The following is an 11,145-nucleotide window of genomic DNA, read 5'->3' on the forward strand; positions in this document are numbered from 1 at the left end:
GACATCTTTATTAATTTCTGGGGACAAAAAAGACCCTGATTATCTCCAAGTTGAAGGAGTATAAAATGTTCTTCTAGGAAAAATCAGAGCATCCCCAAGTTGAAGGTTGATGTGATGAAATTCCCGCCAAACCCCAACAAAAGAATTCATTCTATGTCTCAGAAAGTGCAAAAGTATCTTAGATATCGAAATTGCCAAAAATTGCCAAGAATCATCTTTTCTCATGCAAAATTCTTTTATCAACATCTTTTCACTGCTTGCTTTTATGAAACTGAGAATATTTTTTTTCTTTTCATGTCAGAGAAATGGATAGCTTCCTTGAAGAAAATCATCAACATTAAAATTTGAATTTGAATTTGACTGTTGAATCCGAGGAGTTAACCTCATCTTGGAGGAAATACTCTAGGTAAAAAAAGGGAATATCTTTCGCACATACGTGCACACTTTCAAGCATTTGAATCAACTACAAATTTTACCTTATTGGCAAATTTTTCTGGTTATCCAAAAATGAAATAAATACTCAATGTCTATTTTGATGTAACCTAGCATGGTTTTCATCTTCAAAAGAGTTGCTTCATTCTGATAAGGTATTTCTTCTAGTTCCATCATGGTTTCCCCCCATCCTGGCGAGGAATCCATATTTTTCATATCCATTCAGTTAAGGATTGTACCTGAACCTCATCTCATGAGGTATTTTTCAAAAATATTCCATCATGTTTTCCTCATTCTGACAAGGAATTCATGTATTTCATTCCCCATTCAGGTAAGGTTTAAACCTGAAATTCGTTTTGAGATATTTTTGTCCCATCCAGGTTAAGGGCTAAACCTGAGTCTTTCCAAAACGCTTATTTTGTCTCAGCCATGAGACCTCTCTTTGACCAAAATCTCTCTTTTTCATAATTTTGGGATCTTCATCCAAAATTCCCATCACGATTTCCTTATTTCCTTTTATTCAATTATTTTGTTTTCGAGGATTTCGTCTTTTCCTAAGCCATTCAGGATAAGGTACTAAACCTGAGAATAATGTTTCACAAAACAATTCTTCTACGCCCAGTTCAGATTTTCTAACTGGGGCATTTTTAAAATTTTGTGTGTTTTCTTTGCTACTAAGCTCGACTATCAACCGACTTAGCAGCAAAGAGGGGCATCTGTGAACACCCCAAATTTTTTAAAAATTTCCCTTTTGCCTCTGGCCCCCATCTTCTGAATAAATTGGGTCAACTTCTAATCATTTCTCGGATTCATTTTTCGAAACACAATTTCATCTTCTGTGCTTGATCCAATCTCGGATCCAGATCTGATACCCAAATCCAACTCTGAGTCTGAAACTTTTATTTTCAAGAAAATAAAAAGAATTTAATTCTCTATATTGGTTCAAGATCTAATCTCAATTAGAGATCCAAACTCGATTTTTTCCTAAAAACCTTGAATCCAGATCCATTTTGAAGCTCATTCTTTAAAATTAAATTATGTTATTTCAAAAACCCTTTTTTTGTAAAATCCTCAAAGATTTCAAAAATATTATTTTCGTGAGCCTTATCTAGGTCCCACCTATAAAACCCCTCCTAAATTCCTCGTATTTTAAGTTTTCTCTCAAAACATAAAAAGATTTCAAAAAATATAGCTTTTACACTATTTTGAAAAACCTTGTAAATCACAACCTTGTTTTGAAATTTCAAAAAAAACTAAAGGACCCCTGCTGAAAATTCTCTAATGGTCTTTCGTTATAAAAACAAACCGCAAGAGGTCTCTCCTAATCTGTTTCCACCCTTCCATTGCTCTGATCGCTTTTCACCTCTCCCCCTTTACCTCTCAATGATCCATTTCCACCCTTCCATTGCTCGGATCGCTTTTCACCTCTTCACCTTTACCTCTCAATGATCCGTTCTCACCCATCCCCCTTCTCCTTCTTCTTCCTCTCCCTTTTCTTCTTCTTCTCCTTCTTTTTCTTTCTTCCTTCTGAATTTTCTCCTCATCTTTCCCTAGTTCTCTCTTCCTTATTGATGAGGGAGCCTTACCTTGCAGCAATATACAAAAGGACCACCTTCTTTCTCTCAATTGAAGCAGATTCATGGTAAGAATCCCCATTCTTTTCTCCCTCTGTTTCCCTTTCTGTGAATTTACATTTTCTTTTTTTTCTTTCTCTTAGATTTTTTATTTTCTGTTTATTGAAGCAATGTATGCAACGTTGATATGCCTATGGCAGCATCGACTTGCATTTTGCAATAGAGCTTCATCCTTTTCTAGGTTACATTCCTTTCATTATTGTTTTATGTATTCTGATTTTTTGTATCTCCATTACGTTCTTCCATTTCATTACATATTAGTTGTGGACGAATCACTGCATTTAATTCTCTACTACCTGCTGTTTAGCATATGTTCTTTTATTTATTTTATTTACACTTCGTTTCTAGCATTACAATTATGTAGGTTTTTCTTTAATTTTAAGTTGAATGCGGCATCTCATTTGGAAATTCTTCTTATTTTTGTGAGTTTTTCATTTGCTGCTATCTGATATTCATTTCAATCGTTTGTTTCAACTTCATCTCCGTCGTAGCATAGTAGATACATCTGATTGCGATTTTTTATTTTCATTTTTTGTTATATTTCAATTTTCCTTTTGATTCTCTGTTTCATTCGAATTCTTGTTTGCATTTTTTGTTTCCTGTTGTTGATCTCTCTTTGATTTCCTGTATTTGTTTCATTCATTGCCTTATATCCATTCACCCCTTTCTAGCACATTCACTGTTGCCATCTGATCAAACACATATCTGCAAGCTCTCTAGCTTCAGATCTGTGTCGAGATCTTGCTCCATCATCAACCCATAGAATGAGGAGTGGATTGATTCCAACGAGCATCCTTTATGGCAATAATGCTCCAATTATTGCAAAATCCACCATGATGAGTTCTGCTGGAGCAATAAAAACTGGTTTGCCTGGTAAGGTTTTACACATATTTCATTGTTATCATGGTTCAATGTGGGAATCCGTAGAGGGGGGGCAACTAGTACCTAATGTAGGGTTCTTAAAAGGTTTAGTTATTAAGACACAACTTTATTCAAGATCAACACTCCATGTGAAGATGTTCCTAATGATGAAGGCCATTCACATGCCTCTGGTGCTAATGAAACATATGAAGAAGAGATGGCTCTGGAGGAGGCAGGTTCAAAATCGAATGCTGGTGACTATGAATGGAAAAAGGGAAGTATTGTTTTCTCATTTTTTTGTAATCTAATGTCATTCATGTAGCCTGTTATTAATCTAGTGATTACAATAGTTTATTAGAAATCTCTCTATTATTGAATTAATTCATAGGTGTAGTATTTCCATTTTTAGTCTTTTTCTTGGTAATAGTGTAAATCGTGAAGTTGAGTTAGACAGGTCCAACAAATCACATTTTCTTCCTGTCACTGTATTCTAAGTTTCATTCTGTTAGTTCTTTAGTCAATAGTTGTTTTAATATACAGGTCCATTCATTTATGTTATTTCATGGTTGGTATTTATTTTGCGATAATTCTCTTATAGCTGATTTGGAAATGTTTTGTTTAGTCTTTTTAGCAGTGTGATAGAGTCGAATAGTGCCTTGAATCATTCTGAATTGATTTTTCTATTGTGTTGCGTGTAGTCTTTTATCTGTCTTCTTTTCAACATGTTTCTTTTCGATTCAGCATAGTCCTTTGTAATCTTGAGTGATAGAGTTTTGTAGTGTTAGATGTTTTAATCACTTAGTGTTATTTGAATCGTTCTTGTTGATGTTATATATTAGTGGTGTTGCTTTGTTTTCTCATATTAATATTTAGATTAGGTAGTCATCATATATAGGTTGCTGCATTTATTTCTGTGTGATTAAGCACACGCTTCTACATTGGCATCTCTGCAGTTGAACTGCTACACATCAACACACCAACACTTTCTTCATCACTTGCATAGCAATTACACTTACCTGTTGCACCTCATCTCACCACCAACACTTCAATTTCAGCACCAGCCCATCTTCAACCACCAACACATCCTCATTGTCTACTCTTTGCATTTACATTCAATACATCACCTTTACTTGCACTTCCTGCGCATTTTTCAATAACCCTCAACACTATATCCCCTGTGCACAACACATGCACAACACCTCCACTTGTTGTACTGCATTTTCCATTCCACCTACCTATCAGCACCTCCTGAACACTCAGTGAACCACCTGTTACACCTCATATATCACCTATTTCCCTTGCACCCCAGCATATCACCACTTCACCTACATATGCATTTCACCTGCCATCACTTGCACATTGTCTCTGCACCACCTGGAACATCTTCCTCTGTTGCATCTATGCCCCATCATACTACAACTACTATGTCTTCAACACCTGCCCATCTCCAGCACACCTTCATTCCATTCATTACTTGCACAGTACTCACCATACCCTTGCACCTTGCACTTATGTTACACTTTCTCACTGCACCTTAACATTATATATCATTTGACATGCTCATTGCATGTCACTTGATATACTCACAACACCTCACAACATCGGTTGCTTATCCTTTCCTACATTGCCACCTTTACTCCAGTATGTATACAGCTCTTGGCGAGATCAGTTTGAGCATGGCTGCTTCACAAGCAATGCCAATTCCACTTTATAGTCAGAAGCCTTCTGCTTGCATGGCTTAGATCATATGAACCACACCATTGGGTTTCTATAATTGGTAGTTCAATCGAAGATGCAAGGGCCTCACGCATCACAGTGGCTTCAGCATTAGCTGTTTGGTATCCTAGTCTAGTTAAGTCAAATCTTGCTGCATCTTTACACCCCAACACTTCACTGTCTCCCTGCGCTTTCATACGCAGCACCTGTATCCTTGTACAGTCTACCTCCATGCCACAACACATCACTTCCCTCTTCACTATTCACTACACAACACACTATTTGCTGTGTTTGGCTTATTTCCTGCACAACACCCTTTTCCTTCCTCAATGCATGTCATCACCTGCTATGCTCACTTACCTGCTGCCCCTTTTCACCGCACCTTGCATGCATCTTCACAACATTCCAATTGCATCTTCACATCACCTCCTCACTTGTATATGCACAACACTTCCCCTTTCTCCAAACACTTGTTGTCCATCACCTACAACATTTGCATATAGGCATGAGCATCACATATTGCATATGCATATTACATATGCATATTGCATATGAATGTTATATATGCATATACATACCTCTTTTAGCATGAATATTATACTTAGATGCATATGCATGTTCTTCTCATTAGCATAAGCCTAGTTCTTTACATATTCATTTTCTTCATTAGCCTAGGCATGACCATATGCATGTGGGTCTTTAACATGGTATTTTCTATATTCTCCTATGTTTTTGCATTTTGCTTTGTGCTAATTCAGTTTTTGCAAGGAAAATGTTGATTTTCTTCTTAGATTAGGAATTTTTCAATTTCAATTCAAGATTACAATAATTTGATATTAATGAGAATTTTTATCTTTTCAGCTTAGAATAGAATGTATGAGCATGTAGTTCTCATAATTGCCTGTGACATCTCATTTTATTCTTATTTTTATTTCAAAAATCCATGAATGGTGAAACACGAATGACACATGCACCTTTCAAATAAGAGGTAAATAATTTACATTTATGGCCATAGTCAAAATGTGAACAATACTTAAGATTTTTATCTTTTATGGAATAACATTTGATTTCCATCATATTTTTCTGAAATATTTTTTTCTTCCTTTATCAGAATTTAATGTGTGAATTAACTTAAGATATATTTGTGGCCATAGTCATGGATATATTAAAGGTTAATTTCATTTTAAATCGAATAAAGGCACAAAAATTTATTTTATTCTTTATTAGAATTTAAATAAGGATTATATTATAATATATTTGTGCCCATAGTCATGAATGTATTATGGTTTAATCTTATTTCAATTCTATTAAAGAATAAAATATGCTTTTAAATTTCAATCTTTAAATAAATTTCAAAGCATTCATCATTTAGGATAGAATTGCATTCATTTTCAAATTATTTCAAAATTATCTTCAAAATTCCAAGTGATTTTTGAGATAATTTTAATATATAGTTCTCATTTCTAGATTCAAAAATCATTTTCAACTTTCATTTACAAATTTGAATTCATCTTTTATTTTCAAATTCTATTTAATTTTAAATCTTCTTTCAAAATCCCAACTTTCAATTCTTATTTCTGAATTTCACCTTTATGAATTTCATATTTCATTCAAATTCATTATTTCCATTTTTAAATTCTATTTCAAATTCCAAGTTTAAAATCAACTTCTATTCTCAATTTCAAAATTTTATTTTAAAGTTATTCATTTTTAAACTCCTATTTCAATTTCAAATTCAAATTTCAATTTCCAAATTTATTTCCAAGTTTAAAGTTAAAATTCGATTTCAAAATCAATTCAAAGTTCTAGTTTTAATTTCTATTCAATTTCCATTTTTAATTCTATTTTGAATTCTAATTTCAAATCAATTCCAAATTCAACTCTTATTTTCAATTTTTATTTTTTTAAAGATTTCACTTCAGATTCCAAATTCCATTTTCAATTTCAAGTGCTCCTTCTTCAATTCAAATTTTAATCTATTTCAAATCTTTGATCTCAGTTATGATTTCAACTTCAGAATTTCAAGTCTTCTTTTCAAAATCTCAAATTCATTTCAAATTCCAAGTTTAGATTCAAATTTCAGTTTTTCAAAACAAGTTCAATTTCCGAACCATTTCTTTAAGGATATTTTCAAACTTATTTTCAAAATAACTTGAAAAAATCCAAAGTTTCTGAAGCATTTCTCAAAAGCATACATCTTTGCATTTTCATAAGCACAAACATGATTCAATGTGCATCTAAGATTTTTAGAATAAACACTTAGGCAAATTTAGGCAAAGCAAAAGGCATTGATTCGATCCATGGTTCAATTACTCCTAGTAAAGGTGCCAAAAATGGTTGAACCTCTTACCCACGAGCGAATCCCGTCTCTCCATTTTTCCTACAAATTTTCAAAAATAGAGGTGAGTTAAAATTTTCAAAATATCTTTTTTAAATAAAGGTCAAGTGAGACCTTGCAAAGAGTTTCATTCTCTTCTTTCTTTCTCTTTTCTCTCTTTCTTTCTTTTTTCCCTTCAAAAAGGGAAAAGGGCTGAAAGAAAAAAAAGAGGAAGAAGAAAGAAAATTTTTGGAACGATCACATACATGTGGACTGGTTGGTACGTGCGAAAAAATCAACCAATACGCGTATGATCAGATTTTTTGATAAAAAGTTGGCGGATCTATACTTCTCTTGCGAAACAGAATTTGTAGCATAAATTTTATAGATTTTTCATAAGCATAGACCCTAAACAAACCCTCATATACATGGGTTTAGCTTAGGGCTATCAAAAGATGGAAAAAGAATAGTGTTCTGAGAGAAAACTATCTCAAAAACACGTTTTTCCCCAAAAATTGGTTTCTCAAAAAATAAAACCATAAATTTTTATAATACATAAATTAGGCTAATATTTTTATGCATATTTTGATTTGGGTCATTAGTATATGATATTGTAGACATACTGTAAAAATTTGGCAGATTTTCATGTAAATTTTTTTGAGATATTGTGATTTTAGTCATATCGGGTTTTTCAAAAAAGAAATTAATAAATTTTGGAAAAACATGAATTTCCTAATTAGATCCATGCAATATTTAATTGTAGTTGGTAGGTTATGTTCATGTGTATATTCTATGATTTTTGTAGATTTTTTTTATTTTTAATTATATTCAAATTCTATGATTTATTTGTTTAATTGTGTATTTTACCGAATTAATTTCTGAGAAAATAAGGCATGTGTGAGACATGTCTCTTTTTCTAGCCAAATGGCCGAGAAAAATATAATTTGAGAATATATTAACCTTATATATATGATTTTATTTAAGTTTTTAAATTAATTTATGTCAAAAAATATGGGTGTACGGATTCGGGTGACCCGGTTTGGCCCCACCCGAATGCATAGACTTGGTATTTCTATTTTCCAACCAGACATCCGCTCAAAAAAATGTTCATAACTCTCTCATTCAAAGGAGTTTTGGTGAGCAGTTTATTGCATTGGAAAGCTTAAAAAAAAATCACCTACTATGAAATTTTGGGCTCTGTCCATAGAGTGAGCTCGGTTCTGTGATAGTCAGAACAGAATATGATATGTCTGCAGTAAAATATTTGTAACTCCCTCATACAAAATTTTTTTATAAACAGTTTGCGGCTACGAAAAGTTGACAAAATTTCCTATGATCTATAAAAATCTCAGCTCTATTCACTAAATGAAAAGTTTTATGTTAACTCAGTAATAGTCAGAAAGAATTGGGAGTTTCGCAAATCAGAACCAATCTAAGAACTGAACCCTGATACTTATGTGTTTCATAAATTCGCTTATTTTAGTCAATGTACAAAATGTATATGCATGAGAATTTCTAATTTTATGCAGGATATAATGTGCCTATGATAAGGCATGCATGTATGTTTAATAAAAAGTATGTTGACCAAAAGGGGGCTATGTGCAAACAATGGACCGAAGAGTCCAAATTGCGTAATGTGTTTATGAATGTTAATTGAATCCCTACTAAAATTATATGAAAGTCCATATGATGATGATGATGATGATGATGATGATGATGATATTGTTATGTATGTATAGATGGATGCCAAGTAATGAATGAGTTTTACATTTATACATATACACATATTTCTGTTTAAAAGCACGAATGAGTGAATGTGTCAATGCCAATGCTTTATAAATGCATCCATTGCCATGTTAGGGGTTGAATCCATTTGATAGATTCGATTATGATTTCATGTAAGACTTTAAATAAACAAGTAAAACAATGCAACATCATAAGTAAAAGATACTTTCTGGGAGAGTGGCAAGCGGTACAAAACCTTGTAGGATGTTATATTTTTTAGCACGGAAGATTGCGCCTCCCCTCCCATGATCTTATGGGGAAACCTCTACAATAGACTACAGTATAAAGGATAAGATCTTCATGAGCGAAAATATGATGCATCAAAATTAAAGGTGTTGAGAATCTCTCTCAAATTATCATCCTTCACCTTGTCCCTGGTGAAAGGTGTCTGGCCAGGTCAAAGCTACCCTTATGTATGAAAATACTCCTGCACCATGACCCTGATTCAGGTTTTTAAGCCTGTGTCATACCAATGGGAATAAGAAGTGAAACCTAATATGTATGCACATTAGTTAGGCATAGCATGCATCATTTAAGAAATAAAATGTAATTAAAGACAAAAATCGATTCATGCATCAAAGGGCTTCTTTATATGGTAAGTACATGCATTTTAATTGTTCATGTATATTTATTTCATTTGATGTTTGTAAGACCCTCAAATTTTCTGAGAAAATTATTCAATGTATGATGAAAATTATTCAACTAGGATAATGTTCAGAATTTGATTATTTAAAATTGATCGAACTATATTTTGGATCCAAACCAATTAGGTTAGATATAATTCATGACATTTAGATCTAATTAAGGATGGATTGGCTTGAATATAACTCAGGATATTTGGATTCAATCTCATTGGATTGGACCCTTAGGGTGGGATGCTCTGAACAACGTCATTATCGTTTCAACAAAAAATTTGGATGATTGGTGTCTAGCTTATTAAATCAGAGTCGATATTGATGTTTCTCATTTTGAGGTCATCGAAATCGACTATCTACATGACCAAATTGGTGTTGATTTGAGTGTTTTATCACCGACCAAAGTTTATGCCTAATTATAGGTCGAAAATCAATATTTTTCAGCATTGACTAAATTTTCTTACCAATTTGTATGTGTACGATTAAATCTAAGACCACCACGATGATTTATGTTTTGAGGGTTAGCGAATTGACTATTTAAACATCGAATTTTGTTGAGTCTTTGGGTCTGTAGGCCTCTCAAACGGTTATCATGTCATTAGAGACCAATCCAATGTAAGAAGTCTCCACCTTTCTTTTCTAGCTTAAGTAATTTCCAAATCTAATAAATATAACCCATAATTTATTTTTTTGTTTTATTAATAAAGAAGATTAGTAGATATTAACCTCTTATATTAGAAATGAGATTCTTTTCTAAGCCCATCTATAAATAGAGGCCTTCATGAAGAGGATTAATAATGTTAATTATCCCTCTCTCTCTCATTCTCATTAGAATTCTTTAATCTTTCTCTCCACCATCTTCTTCTTCCTTCTTCTTAAAGCTTTTCTAGCTGCCATTGAAACTACACTAAGATTTGAAGGCGGGAGACAAAGGTCATACTTTATTTGAGAACCCGATTAAGGTAGCTACATCAATCGCGTAAACATAGATCTATCCAAACACATGAGACATGCGTAGGGACGATTTTCAGATCTGAACCAATGGGGATCAAACCTTCAAACACCTCTCTAATATTGGTTTTCAATTTAGAGAAAACATTTTTGGTGGATCTATGTAACCTTCTAATAAAAAAGAAAAACGGTTTTCAAAATAGGACTATTTTCAGGCTTCTAATATGAAAAACGATTTGGGAAAACTTGTTTTCTTGTTATTTGTTAGGTCTTATTTATTCCAACATGATTAAGATGTTAATATTAGATTATATTGATAAAATATAAGTTCTAAAGGTTCTGAAAATTTGATATATGCTTGAATCATGTTCTTGTATGAAAAATCATTTTTGAAGAAGGTTTTGGCAAAAACATTTTAGGGTTTTGATGTTTTATGATAAAGAAAGTTAATATGAGCATATATTGTAGTTTAGTTTATGTTTAGCATAATTAATGAACATGTTATTGCATAAATAAACCATGATTTCTTGTTGTTTAAGGTTTCTTGTGATTCTTGAATAGCTGAAATTTTATTTAAGATATTGCATGAAGGTTTTGTGATTCTTAGATGTTGGAGGTTAATATTTTAGCAAGATTAGCATAAATATGATTAAACGTATGTTGTATGATGCTGTAAATATGTTTAGAGCATTAAAAATTGTGATTGAATTGATTATAACATGATTCTTGTTCTTGCTTAATGAATCTTGCATGGGTTTGAAATCTTGGCTATTCTGTCTTCAATTTTTATTCCAACCCGTTTCAGAAAAAAAAA

Source organism: Nuphar pumila, chromosome 9 (genome assembly GCF_984573655.1).
Source record: "Nuphar pumila chromosome 9, dmNupPumi1.hap1.1, whole genome shotgun sequence".
NCBI classification, from domain to species: Eukaryota; Viridiplantae; Streptophyta; class Magnoliopsida; order Nymphaeales; family Nymphaeaceae; genus Nuphar; species Nuphar pumila.